Raw genomic sequence first — 15,018 nt, 5'->3', positions numbered from 1 at the left:
TGTGACACCCATCCTTTTTCTTCCCCTTTGTGACACCCATCCCTATTTAAATGTCCAGTGCTCTCTTCTTAGGGCATTGTGGCATTGTCCTGTGTAAAACCTCACATTTCAGAAGGATTTCATATCAGTCACAAGTGGTTGAGAATGAATTGATGTCAATGTATGACTTCTCTGAGGATACTACCTTTCAAGCCGTGTCTCAAATTGTGGAACTCTAGGCATCGATCATCACTGGAGAAATGTCGTTCATCCTGATTAGGTAGGTGAGTTTAGTGCCGGCCTAAAATTTCACTAACTACATTTGCAAGCTAAGCCAGGAAGGAGCTGATCCATGCCTTTTCCCTTTCTTTAAACCATTTTCCATACTGAATTCTGGCCTACCTTTAGTTTATCAATTACTATTATACCCAGAAAAAAAGAAACAGAAAAATACACACACGCATATACACCACATCTCGTTTTGGTGTTTTCATAGTTCAATGCCTCACAATGATTTTTTTTTTTTTTAATTACAATGACTGGGTAAACTATATGATTTCACTGCTTCCTTGTGAACATGTAATGATAATCTAAGATCAATTTCAAGTGTATGAATTCATCAGACTTTTCATTAAACCACCGATTGATGACGCTGACTCCATAGTTGATTCAAATGAGGAAAATGGTACCAACCATGAAGTCGGTAAAAAGGCCTAGCTTGACTAAAGAAGCTCCCAATGGCCAAAGCTGGAATGGTTTGAGAAAAAAGAAATGATAGTTTTATTGGTTTTCTATGACTGTGGTAAAAAAATAGAAAAACACAAATTTATAATCTTACATCTCGAGTAGTCACAAGTCTGACACAGTTCTCAGCAAGCTAAAATCAATGTGTCCCCAGGGGTTGCATTCCTTTCTGGTGGATCTAGGAGAGAATCCATTCCTTTGATCATTTGGGTTGCAGGCAGAATTTAGTTCCTTGCCTTTGTAGACTCGAGGTCTCCATTTTCTTACTGGCTGCCGGGTGACGGCTTTCCCCAGGTATTAGAGACCGTTGCATATTGGCTCATGGTCCCCTCCTCCATCTTCAAAACCAGCAATAATACATCGAATCCTTCTCATGTGGTGTCTCTCTGATCCACTTTTTAATTTTGTTTTTCTCTTTGATGGACTTCAGTATTTAGATTGGCCCCCCAGATCGTCCTGGATAATCTGTCCATCTCAAGGTACATCCTTATCCTTAATGATGTCTGCATATCTTTTGGTATTTAAGGTAGGATATTAGCAGATTCCAGGATTAAGATGTGGACATCTTTGGGAAGGCACTATTCTGCTTACCACAATAGTATTGAATTATAACTTATAGAATAAGTTAAATATCCATGAGTTCATACTGACATAAATACTTTAAAAAACACATTCATGGGGGAGAAGGAATAACTCTACCTTACTGAAAAATTCCAGTTGATAAAGATAGAATGATTGAAGGAAACAGAAAACACCACAGTAATAATTGTTGCAAGCAATTGCCACCAATAAATGTTAAATTAGTGAGCAAAAGTTTGAGGAGAAAGATAACATTTGTAGAATCTGAGGGTAATCTTTGCTAACACCCCTATTAATCACAAAGGGGAAATAGTAAATTTACAGGGAGAAATCTGGCATTCACCACCTTAACCAATGGATCACGGTTAGCTTCCCAATAATAAGTTGTATGGGCATCATACACCTTCCGATATGAAGCACTGAGAAGGGCATGTCACTTCTGTTGTGTCCCTACCAGAAACACATTACCTCAACCTACTTATGAGAAAACATCAAACGAACCAAAATTGAGGAGCAGTCTGCAAAACTTCTGACCAATGCTCTTTGTCTTAGTTTCCTACTGCTGCTGTAACACAAATACCACAGGTCAGTGACTTTAAAGAACAGACATTTATTTTCTCACAGCTCTGGAGGCTGAATGTCCAAATCAGGGTTTTGGCCTTGTCAATTACTTCCTTGTTGGTAGTCCCAGGCAATCCTTGGTTCTTGGGGAATCTCACATGGCATGTTTTCCCCAGTATGTGTGTGCCTTTGTGTCTAATCTGTGTTTTCATAACTCAGAAGTGATAAACTTTAGGACATACCCCACATTGGTATGGCTTCATTAAAGCAACAAAGAAAACCCTACTTTTAATCAGGTTAGGATTCCAAAACATATTTTGGGAGGGCACAATTCAATCCATAGCCCTGTTCCTAAGTGTAAAGGTCATAAAAGACATTTATGAGTCTGTTTTAAGTGGAACTGTCACAGATTAAAGGGGACTAAGGAGATATGGATATGAAAACTTTATGCAATGTGGGATTCCTGATTAGAATCAGGAGCAATAAAAAGACATAAGTGGAAAAATTGGTGAAATTTCAATAATACCTATAGTTATTTATCTGTTAATAGTATCATGTCAGAGATAATCCTCTGGGTTTGATGATTATATTACTGTTACATAAGATGTTACTGTTAGAGAAAAATGAGTGAAAGTAACACGGAAGCCGTCTCTGTACTAGTTTTTCAACTTTTCTTTAGGTCCAAAATAATTTCAAAAAAATTACACACACAAAAAAAAGCCTGACTCAGTCATGGTTGTACAATATCCCTGCCACATGTATACAAGAGTCTTGAGAAGTTGGCTCATTCCCAATTAATTCCTGCAATGTTTAGGGCTTCAGAAAGACACTTTCTGTTCTTAGAACGAGCATATTTATCCATATAGAGTTATGCAAGAGCTTCTTTCGAGGCAGTTTGGTGTACTGGAAATAACACAGGTTTGAGATTTGAAAACCAAGGTTACCTACTACTTCTGTTGCTGTTGAGTAGATTCCAACTCATAGCGACCCTATAGGGCAGAATAGAACTGCCCCATAGGGTTTCCAAAGAGCAGCTGGTAGATTCGAACTGCTGACCTTTTGGTTAACAGCCAAAATAACAACTGTGCCACAGGGGCTGGTCTAAAAAATTTTTTTTACCTACTACTTATTCATCACTAAATCTTACCCAGTTTAGTTAACCTTTCTGAGCCACTGTTTGCTCATCAATTACAATACAGCTAATCCACGATGGTGGTTGTTGGAAGGCTGACGTGGCACAGTGCATTAATATGCTCTCATAACCGTAAAGTGCTCTTCACTTGTTACTGTTATTGTTTGGTTTCTCCCATTGACAAGTGCACCACTGGCATATAGGATTCCTTGTGATAACTGATCTGAGAATGTTAACTGAGCTCAATGCAAAAGCCTATTTTAGTCTCACTTAAGTGACCTGTGGCTGCAGGGAAGGCTTTGGTAGAGAGGGAGATGAGTGAACACTTTTCTCTTTTGAGCCTGCACTTAGGATGAAATATGTAAGGAAATTAAGTCCTTTTCAGTTCATCTTGATTTTTGTTGCTCTCCTCATACCATCCTGACCTTCCTTTGCCCCTGCGCTTTTTCAGTGCTGAGTGATGATCGCATAGGTAGAAATCACATGGAGAGCATATCACACATGTAGCACGCACAGGGATGCAAGAATTTAATTTTCTTTCAGTGCAAAGCAGCCCTGCCTGTTTCAAACTGATTTCCCCTTACAGCAAAATCTACAAAAGTGTATTGGGAGCAAAAGTTTTCCACTTTAAATAAATTCTGCTGCTTGTGCTTTACGTGAGGAGATTTATGAAGTTCATTTAAAAAATTGGCTAAGTAACGGGAGTTTTCAATAGGAAATGAAGACAAACTAAGGGGGAAAAAAAAACATAAAAATATATGGGATCTGACTCATCCCAGCCCATTAGCTCAGCACTAGTGCACGCATACATAATCTTAATGCAGAAACGCAGTTTTAAAACCTGATTAGAGTGTAGACCGAGATTTTAAAAAATAATCAAAGGAATCAGCTTTAGAGTATATGTCAAGGAATATCCCTTGTGCAGATGAGAATGAAGATGAAGAGAGAAGAACATCTGTATTTAGTCTTTGATTTTTAGGGCAAGTGGTTTAAAAAAGGGATAAAAGATTATAGCTCAATTCACATACAAAAAAAGAGAATTACATGTATTTATGGCCTGAGAAAAACAAATCGCTTCATGCCTAATACAATTTCGGCTAGCAACAGTCTTCTAACAGCCTAATAAAAGCTTTAATAATGTAAAGTTAATATAAATAGAAAATTCTTATTTCTTATATTGTCACTTGGTTTTGAATTTGTAGTTACAGGGCCCACTCACACCATAGACCCATTCCATCAAAGCCAAGATAAAATGCTTTTATTAAAAAAAAAAAAAAAAAAATCTGCGTGTCTTCCTCCTAGTTGCGCAGTAACAATAAGGCAGATTCCTAACAGGAAGCAAAAGAGAATGACGGTGCCACGAACGGCTGCATCAGCCTAATATGATTAGCATATCTTTGCAGGTAGATTTTTTTTTTCCTTGTGAGGGAAAAACATCCCTACCCTTGTCACATTGCTCAATTTATATAAGTAAAACGAGTCATTAGGGATGGGTTATTGTCTGTGGATGAGACTGTTCACACGTCTTGTGACTGTATGTATTTTCTGTTTTAGATTCTACACATCGCTCTAAGTTACCATGCGTTGCCCGAGAAATTAAATGTCTTTCTTTGCACTGAGAAACAAATGCAGAATGGCTCATTTCCTTTTGCTGAGAGGCAGAGCTAAGGATAGGTATGAAAAGAATTATTCTTAATATAGATGAAGAATGTTTCCCCCAAAGTATTGAAAATTCCCTTTTAGTCTAAGAGTAGTGGCTCTTAAATAGAGACTTGCAAATCGTTAACATCAATTTATGTGGGAGGTAATTTGAAAAGACTTTTAGAAAGCCTGGGAAGCCAAGATTGTAACACATCTGTTCATTAGCTCTCAGCCTAACTACCATGCAGCCATTCACCCTCACCTTCTTGAATCAATGTTCCTGTTAAATGCAGGATGCCCTCATGGGGCTCCAAGGAAGTCAGCTTTGCTGAGGCTCAGAGCACACACAAGGAGTCCTACTATTGAGGTCATACCTCTGAGCTATCAACCAGGAGAGTCATAAGGGTAGTCAGTATTAATGGCTGTACGGATTGAATCTAATAATTGAAAATTTAAGTAGGATTTAAAGCTGTAAATGTCACAAGAACAGAAAGTGATGGGCCCATTTGTGGTATATTCTGTGACCCTAATTTGGCATATCACTGATGACATAGGCCAGTCAGTGTTTATGAAGTTCCTCTTTCATGAGTGAAGAATAACTGAGCGCTATAGTTTCAGGTGGCATAGTGGTTAAGTGCTACGGCTGCTAACCAAAGGGTCGGCAGTTCGTATCCACCAGGCGCTCCTTGGAAACTCCATGGGGGCAGTTCTACTCTGTTCTATAGGGTCCAACTATAAGTCGGAATTGACTTGACAGCATTGGGTTTGGTTTTATAGTTTCAGGATCTAGATGCTATTTGGGGAACCAAGAGACAGCACAAATATGCCTTTGTTGTAGTAAGCTAGTGCCATGTAAGTTCAAAGGCAGTTACTGAGTATCGTCTGAAAAAAAAAAAAAAAGTGTATTCAAGTGATGTATGTTCACTAAAGCTGAGTGTTGGTAAAGCATTCAACCCTTTAAAGGTTCAACTCATATTATGCACATATCCTAGACAGGGCAGATTATAGGCTGCTGGAATATGTGTCTGTGGTGGGGAGGTCGTAGGTGAGTACACACACCTGTGCAAAAGACAACCGAATTCATTTACTTAAACAAGAAAGTAAAATTATTTGAATTGATTTCAAACTGGCAAGGCTAAAGCATGAAGTCAAGATAAAAGTAAAGCAATTTAAGAGTTGACTATTGAATGATGTTTTATGGTTAAAATATTACCTAGAAGTATCTTACTTAATCCTCAAAACAATAGTACAAAATAAAATAATAGTAATTCCCATATTTCTAAGGCAATCTGCTCCAAATCACATAGCAAGTGAGTAGTAGAGATGGGAATTAGACCAATGATTTTCCACTCTGCCTTCCTGGAAGTAACAAGGAATTTTATGGTGAACGCATGTGCTACCATTGCTTTGGATTTTAGAAGTGCAGCTGAAGAAGACCAAAGATTTGGCTACAATCCCAGACCTTTCTTTCCCTCACAGTTTGCGCAGTAGATATGAATGGACTATTCTTCATGTGCAGAGGCTCTGCACCAAACAGGAACCCAACAATCCGATTTCGAATTGTTCTGAATGTGACATTAAAGGGTATCAAATAAAGAGGGACTTGGGCAAGGAAGGAACCCTGGTGGCACAGTGGTTAAGAGCTCCACTGCTAAGCAAAAGGTGGGCAGTTTGAATCCACCAGCCACTCCTTCAAAACCCTACTCTGTCCTATAGGGTCGAGGGGCAGTTCTGTTCCATAAGGTCGCTATGAGTTGGAATCAACTCAAGGGTAATGGGTTGTATTAGGAAACTAAAGCAAGTTAGACCTTTGAAATCAATTAAGTAAAGTTTTGTGGGAGAATAATTGTTCTCCTGTATGTTTTTATATGAATAGTTTAACTTACTGTTTATAAGTTGAGATGGAGAAAAAGCAAAATCGCTCAACCTGTATGTTGTGTTCATCCTTCTGTCAAAAAGAAAAAAATGTTTATAATCTGTGTCAAAACAGGATACCAATAAATGGATATGAGGAATTATAAAATCTCCATAAACCAAATATATCTGTCACTCCTATTATAAGATACTTAGCTAAATAAATACACAGAGATTCTTGCAACCTAAAAAAAAAAAAAAAAAATCATCAGAGAGGCTAGTGTTTGACTGAATAACTGGTGGCCCAGTGGTTCAGAGCTCGGCTGCTAACCAAAATGTCAGCAGTTCAAACCCACCGGCCGCTCCTTGGAAACCCTATGGGGCAGTTCTACTCTGTCCCCTAGGGTCAATATGTGTCAGAACTAACTTGACAAGACATAACAACAACCATCGTGAGATAGGGTGGATCACATGGAAAGGTTCTTTTCACTAAACTAGATGCAAGAGGTACAAGATGAAGACTCATACCAGAGTTGACTTATTTATTTTTATTTTTTAAAGGAATTGGCTTATATGGTTTTGGGGAGTAGCAGGCAAATCTGAAATCCATAAAGAAGGCCACCAGAAAGGGAAAGCTGGAGATTCTCAGGCAAGAGCTGAAGCTTCAGTTCATGGTAGAATTTCTTCTTTCTTAGGGAAACCTCAGTTTTATACTTAAGGCCTTTCAACTGATTTAGATGAGACCAACTCAGATTATCTACAATAATCTCCTTTATTTAAAGTTACCTGATTGTAGATGTTAATCAAACTGACAAAATACCTTCACAGCAATGGCTAGGCTAGTGTTTGATTGAATAACTGGGGACTATAGCTGAGCCAAGATGACACATAAACACTGACTATCAAATGATATTAATAGAATAAAGAACAAAAATTTTATGATCTTCTCAATAGAAGCAAAAAAGCATTAGAAAAAAAACTCAGCAGACTCATGACTTAAAACAAACAGAAAAACAAAACACTCAGTATCTATGAATAGATTTCCTGAACAAAACAAACAAAAATGTCTAATATCATACTAATGGTGAAAGACTTGAAGCTTTTCCAGGAACAAGAAAAGGGTGTTCAACCTCACTACTTCTATTCAATATTTTACTGGAGGTACTAGCCATGGAAATTAGACAAGAAAAAAAAATGACATCCAGACTGGAAAGGAAGAAATAAAAATTTCCCTGTTGGCAGATAATTTTTTTTGTAGAAAATCCAAGGAATCCACACACATACACACCATACTAACTATTCAATTTATTAAAGAAGGCCAGCAGAGTTGCAGCATATACTATTAATACGCAAAAACTATTTGTTTTTATATAGACACTAGCAATTAACAATCTGAAAAATAAATTATGACAAAAAATTCCATTTATAATGCCTCAGAAAGAATAAGTGTTGTTGTTGTGTGCCATCAAATCAATTCCAATAATGGTGTATTCTTTAGTCATAAAAAGGAATCAAGTTCTGATACATGTTACAACACAGATGAGCCTTGAAAACACAATGTTAAGTGAAAAAAACCTAATCACAAAATACCACAAAATGTATGACTTCATTTATATAAAATATCAAGAAAAGACAAGTCTATTGAGACAAATGAGTAGATTAGTGGTTACCTAGGACTAGGGAAGGAAACCCTGGTGGCGTAGTGGTTAAGAGCTACAGCTGCTAACCAAAAGGTTGGCAGTTCAAATCCCCCAGGTGCTCCTTGGAAACCCTATGGGATAGTTCTACTGTGTCTTACTGGGTTGCTAAAAGTCAGAATTGTCTCGAAGGCAGTGGGTTTAGGACTATGGAAAGAATGAGGAGCGATTCCTAATGGGTAAGGGTTTCTTTTTGGGTTTACACAAAAATTCTGAAATTAAATTATGACGATGGTCGCAGAACTCTGTGAATATTGAAAACATTGAGTACTACACTTTTAGTGGAGGAATTGTAAGGTTGGTGAATTATGTCACAATAAAACTGTTAAAACTATGAAAACATTGGTAATGGTGAAACATATAAAGGCATGAATCCTCCGGGAGGGTAGGCTATGATGTATTATTTGCATGGGCTTTCGAATGACCTTACTTATTCTGGATAATAGGTTTCAATATAAAAAGATACAATTTAATAAATTTCAAAGACAAAGCCTAATGCTAGATAAATATAAATATAAAATACCAATAATATTTCAGAGTACACATGGAACAGGTTAGAAAATTTAATGCAAGTTTAACAGTTTGATACGGTTGTTGAGACAGAAGAGAGGCACGCATTAGGCCATATTAACACAACCATTGTGTCCAGAACAAGGAGGTGATACTTTCTGTTCCATAATGCGTAAGATCAGTTTTTAGTCCAAAAACTTAAGAGAAGCCTTGACAAATACTTTGTACCCAATGAAGAACACCTGAATGATTTTAAGTGAACAAACCATGCAATATAAAAAGTATTCGATGAAACTGATATCTTTGGCCTGAAAAAGGGAGCTCTTTGAGATCTTTAAGATAATTCTTTTAAAATATTTCAATGACTAGTGAAAAGCAGTGCCTCTTGTACAAGAAAGTAGAATTATAAACAATTGCAAAAGTCAAAAGTAAGCAGATTTTAATTTCAACAATAGAACAACCTCTTATTAATACAATAAAATGAGCTTGCTTAGTAATAAACTTTTCATCCCTGGTGGCATCAAACAGAGAATTTTGTTCTTAGAAATTACAAAATCTACTTGGGATTAGGAGTTTGTGACTTTAAAATCAATAGTGTAATGAAAAGAATGAGGACTTTGGAGTCTGAAAGATTTGGGTATGAATTGTAACTCTGTAACTGTCAGCTGTATGGCTTGAGAAGTTGCTAGATCTGAGCCTTCTCTTCGTCAACTGCCTGATAGGATTTGCTAGATCCTCTACGGTAGGTCTTTATCAAATTCTTAAATTTTTTTTTTTGTTTCTTTTTGGGTGGAATGAAAGCCACTACTGGTCATTTAAAAGCATTACATATGATGAAGCTTGGATAGTAGATGATGGCTACTACAATCACGTATTTTTCACTTCTTCATTTCAATAATTTGAAACTTCAAACAAAATATAAAGAAAATTTTACACTATAATGTAAGCTTTATTGTTTTATGTGTCCCAAACTAGCAGTTGATTGGTTAGTAATAAAAAAGTAATTTAAAGTAAAATATAATGTGATTCATATTCATGAATTTAGTTAGTGAATAGATATCATGTAGGAAATCTCCACTGTAAATGAAAAAATCTGAAAGCATTATATAACCACCATTTATTTATGGATACTAAAATTTTACTGTAACTACTTCAATTTAAGGAAGATATTTACAGATTTTGTGAACACCAAATAGTAATAAGGAAAACAAAATTGGTTATTCTAAAAACAGCTTGGAGGCAGTGTCTGACCTCCTCCAACTTCATGAGGGGGAAGAAGGATCAAGGTCAGCAGCCTAAGGCTGATTCCTATGAGACTAGGTCAAACATGCCTCCTCCTCTCTGCCATCTTTATCAATTCTGACATCAACTGTCCCTCCCACAGCACTCTCTACTGGATTTGATAATTCAATGCAATGGCCACAGAGAACTCACAGACCATACCCACAATTGTGGTGTTTATTAGGGAAGTAACAGTTATAATTCAGGCTCAGGAACACTCAGGATACGGTTCTTCCATCTGGATAGCCACTCCCCAGCTGTGCCCACAGGCACGCCTCTTCCTGGCCCTTAGTCTCTGCCCAAAAGACACTCTTTCTCTCTCTCCATGGGCCGGGAAGCCCACTGTGCTGTCTCCTGCTGCCAGGTCTCTCCTTCCTTGGTGGTGAGCGCCTCCCCTCTGCTCTGGAATTTGCTCTTTTTAAGGCAAAATAGACCAATCCCCTTGGTAGACCACCATTACCCTATCACACAATCGCCTCGGTGGGAGTTACAAGACCATGGCTACAAAGGCCACAAACAAAAGTAATTAATTGCACCAGATACCAATGTGGAGCCTAGAATTGAATTCTATACTATGATTTGTTTTTGATAATGATATTTATACTGATAAAAATCGGTGTATCTAGTAATATATCAAATCTTTTGCCAGTGTATTGAAATTATTAGTATTTTTAATCTAAACTTTGATATCGCTATTAAGTCAGCTAAACATAATGGTCTAAAATAAGGGTTACATTGAAAGCAAGGCTAGGCTACATTTCTCAGCTTCTTCCAGAAAGACTTCCTTTTCATAACTAAAAGTGAAAATACTTTGACTTTATGTGTGTGTGTGTGTGTGTGTATACACACACATATAGGAGGCTTGGTGATACAGTGGTTAAGAGCTCAGTTGCTAACCAAAAATGTCAGCAGTTTGAATCTACCAGCTGCTCCTTGGAAACCCTATAGGGCAGTTCTACTCTGTCCTATTGGGTTGCTATGAGTTGGAACTGACTTGACGGCAATGGGTCAATGGGTCACATATGTATATATAGCCTAGTGATATGTACTACGTATGGCTATAACGATCAGATAATTTCTTTGAAAAGATACTGAATTTAAAAGAAATGAAGAGAAATTTTGCAGACTATGTTGGTCTTATCTCTTGGGGTTTGTCTCTGGGTATAAAGAGTCTTTTTATTTGGAAGTGTTCCATGTAAAAAGTGTGCTTTCTTTGATGAATGACTGAGATAAAAATCTTCCAAAATGATAATCCATTGTTTAAAATCTCCCTCTCCCTCCCACTGCATTTGATATTATTCATTTACACTTTCTTGTAGTACCTTATGAAGGAGTAATTAAATAATATCTTGGCTAAGTTTTGAATCAATTAAAATAAGATAATAAATTATTTAAGAAATAATTAAAATACATTTTATATTTTTTCAAACTAATCAAGTTGTACAGTATTCTGTACACAGAAGTTTATGAAGAAAGGTTGACTTTTCAACTTGAATGACAAATTGACACTCTTGACTTGGGTAATGTTCCAACTTTCAGTTATTTGGAAGAGTACACTTGAGTTGATCTCAATGCTTTGTTTCCTGTGTCCCATCAGTGCTCACTGTATGAATAGGAATCTACGTTAGCTTGACATGCTGAATTGAGGTTCCCAGAGGCATATTTTAGGCATAGCTGATATTGGTATCAAGATGCTTAAATGCATATTAGAATATGTTTAAAGTATTTCTATAAACTGATGTTGTCATTAAACCATATGTTTCCATTTCTCAAGTGTATTGTATAACAGTAGTGAGCATTCCTAAACCACATAATATGTATTAGGTACTATTCTACATTCTTTACAAGAATTAACTCATTTAATTCTCAAAATAACTGTATGTAATGGAGCTTATTATTATCCCTCTTTTATAGTTGAAGAAACTGAGGCCAAGAATGAGTAGGTAATTGTCAGCTATTCGTCTAATAAGTGATGAAGCTAGAGTTCAACCACAGGCAGTCTTGTTCCGAAGCGCAGATTGGCAAATAATTGCTTTAGATATTTATTATTATTATCCATCAGTAGTGACATTAAAATCTTGTCAGATATTCATGTGGAATATCTGGAAAACTACTCAAAGATGCCAAAAAGAAATGGTCTATTTAGACCAACTTTCTGAGAGTACACTTAGTTAAAAATACAGTTATGGTAGTCCAGTAAATTCAGCCACTCAAGTAAATCCAATGATTCTTAAAATTGATTACATCATTACCATTTCATTCAAGCTTTACTCTCACTATTCAAGTATCAGTTGGCCTTGGAATTGGAGTGAAATTTCTGAGTTCAATCCTTTGAGACAATTTAGAGCAGGTGGGAGGTGTTATTAGAATATCTGTACACCAACAAGAAAGAAACATGCCGCTTTCATCTTCTAATGTGTTCTTACTGCTAAATGGAGTCAGTTCTGTGAGAAAACACATCATGATCATTGTTAAAAAGAAGCTAGAATAACTTTTATGTGGGGATTTAGCTAGGAAAATGACTATTGTATTGATTCTTTCAACTAGATTTGAGACCCTGCTATATGCCAGGCTGGGGATATAGCAGTGAACAAAACACACAAAATATCCTACCCTTGAGTTTACTGTCCATTGTATGTGAATCTATGAAAACTTCTACGAGATGGAACAAAAATCCAAATACTTATAGGGGGTTAACAGGTAACATAAGTAGGTAAATCTGGTAAGGTTAATGTATCAGGGAATGATGGGGCCTACGGTAAACTAGAGTATTTATGCCAGCAAAGAGGTTTTGAGTTTTCATTTCCTTAGAGCCTTTTTCCAGCCAATCAAATTTGTCTGCTTTTTAGCATGAGGAAGGGTTTAGTAATCTCGAGGGTTAAATGGTAATTTATAAGCCATTTATTCTAGTCCTTCATTCATACTTGAACACCCACTACAATGCATCCTACAAGGGGTCAATCAAAATTTGTTTCAACCCTTCTAGGGATGAGAATCTTAGTATTTGCTGGGTTAGTCTACACTTTCTGCTTGGCTTGGATCACACACATCTATCCATTTGGGTTTGCTTCAGTGTATCCTGAAGACAAATCACCTTAAAATCAACCTCAAAGCAATCAATTAACAAGCATTTTCCTAATAACCTTCTATGTGTTACTCCAAGGCTTACCATAAGAACGGTAAAACATCTAGATGAGTGAACAATATTAACACCTACAAAAGTAATAAACAAATACTAGAAACTTGGTTAAAATTACTATAATTTCAATAAATATTAGAATTAGAAGACAATATCTATAAAATAGATATTAGCTCCTAATTCTAATATTTATTATGTGTGCATCAGGGTTGTATCCTTTTACTATGCTTATTCAATCTGTATGCTGAGCAAATAATCCAAGTAGCTGGATTCTTCATATATGAAGAATCCAGAATATATGAGGGCATCAGGATTGAAGGAAGGCTCGTTAACAACCTGCTTTATGCAGATGACACAACCTTGCTTGCTGAAAGTGAAGAGGACTTGAAGCACTTACCTGTGAAGATCAAAGACTACAGCCTTCAGTACAGATTGCACTTCACATAAAGAAAACAAAAATCCTCATAACTGGACCACTAAGCATCCCCCTAGGAGAGAGAAAGTATCATAGAAATATGAAAACCTGGCTGAATTTTCTGGGTCAAAAGTTCCTCAGATAAAGTACTACTCAGATATGCAGTGAGAGGTTTCAAGCTTTATTTTATACCTAATTGGATTTCCTCATAACCCTGTATCCCAGTGAACACCAGGGGAAATGAAACCTACTGTTTATTATCCACCTCTTTTCTAGTGGAAATATTTTCTTTTCTGTTTGTAGTGATCCTTTCAGGTAAATGCTCAATCTTTTAATATCCCTCCTTCTTCTCTCTATAGTGCCAGGATGTACAAGGAGCATATGGGGTCTTTGCAACAGAGCAAGAAGGGGGCTTGGCTCTCTTTGGTGTTATTGAGAACCTGTCTTGGTCTTTTCTCTCTCTGACTTTTAAGGTACCATTGTTACAGGAGACCTGATGGTGCAGTGATTAAGGTGCTTAGCTACTAAACAAAAGGTCAGTGGTTTGAACCAATCAGCCACTCTGAGGGAGAAAGATGTGGCAGTTTACTTCCCTAAAGATTTATAGCCTTGGAAACCATATAGTTGGCCTATCAAAACCTTCTTTGCTGAAATCTGCAGCCTGTCAACAGAGTTCTCTCCATCTCTTTCTTTCTTTCTTTTTCCAGTCAAGGCTTAGTGGTCTTCCCCACAGACTCAACCCAACCACTCTTTACCTGGTGCTTCATATTTTTCTGAAGCCTGGCTCTGATTTGATCTCCTGCCTGCATTGTGCTTCTTCAGCCTTTGCTCCTGTGTCTGTATGTTACTGCTATGGCAACCAAGGGAAACTTGATTGACAGAGTATCAACTATTTCCTGCATATTCTTGAGAGATAGACATTTTCCAAGGCAGTCATTTCTCTTTATCTCAAGTTGTAAACATAGCAAAACTCCCTCCTCTTTTAGCTATTCATTCAAGCTATTAAAAAAAAAAGAAAAGGGTGGAGCTAAGATGGTAGAATAGACAGACGCTGCCAGAGACGCTTCTTTACAACAAAGACCCCAAAAAACAAGTGAAACGAGTATATCTGTGACAAGCTGGGAGCCCTGAGCATCAAACGCAAGCTTAGACAACGAACTGAGGGGCAGGGGGAGGAAGGGACCATTCAGAAGCAGAGAAGAGTTACCGGACCTGAATCACGGGGAGCCCTCAGGCACCATTTCCGGAGTGGTGGCGGGGGGCTGGTACTAGCATTCAGCTGAAGTTTCTTCAGGGAGAAGCAGCCAGGCACACAGCCCACTCACACCTCCAGAACCAGAGAGGAACAGTGCTCTCAGCAAAAGCTAAGTCCTTGCATATATTTTACTGTGACCCCCACCCCCAAGCCAGCTTCAGTGGCTGAATTCCCTGGGCCTGAGATAGGCCCTGTTGAGCACCTAGAGCCATCCTCCTGGACTTGAGGAAG

Source organism: Elephas maximus, chromosome 15, assembly GCF_024166365.1.
Source record: "Elephas maximus indicus isolate mEleMax1 chromosome 15, mEleMax1 primary haplotype, whole genome shotgun sequence".
Lineage (NCBI taxonomy): Eukaryota > Metazoa > Chordata > Mammalia > Proboscidea > Elephantidae > Elephas > Elephas maximus.
The sequence above is the reverse complement of the archived record's forward strand: the minus strand, read 5'-3'. Positions refer to the sequence as shown.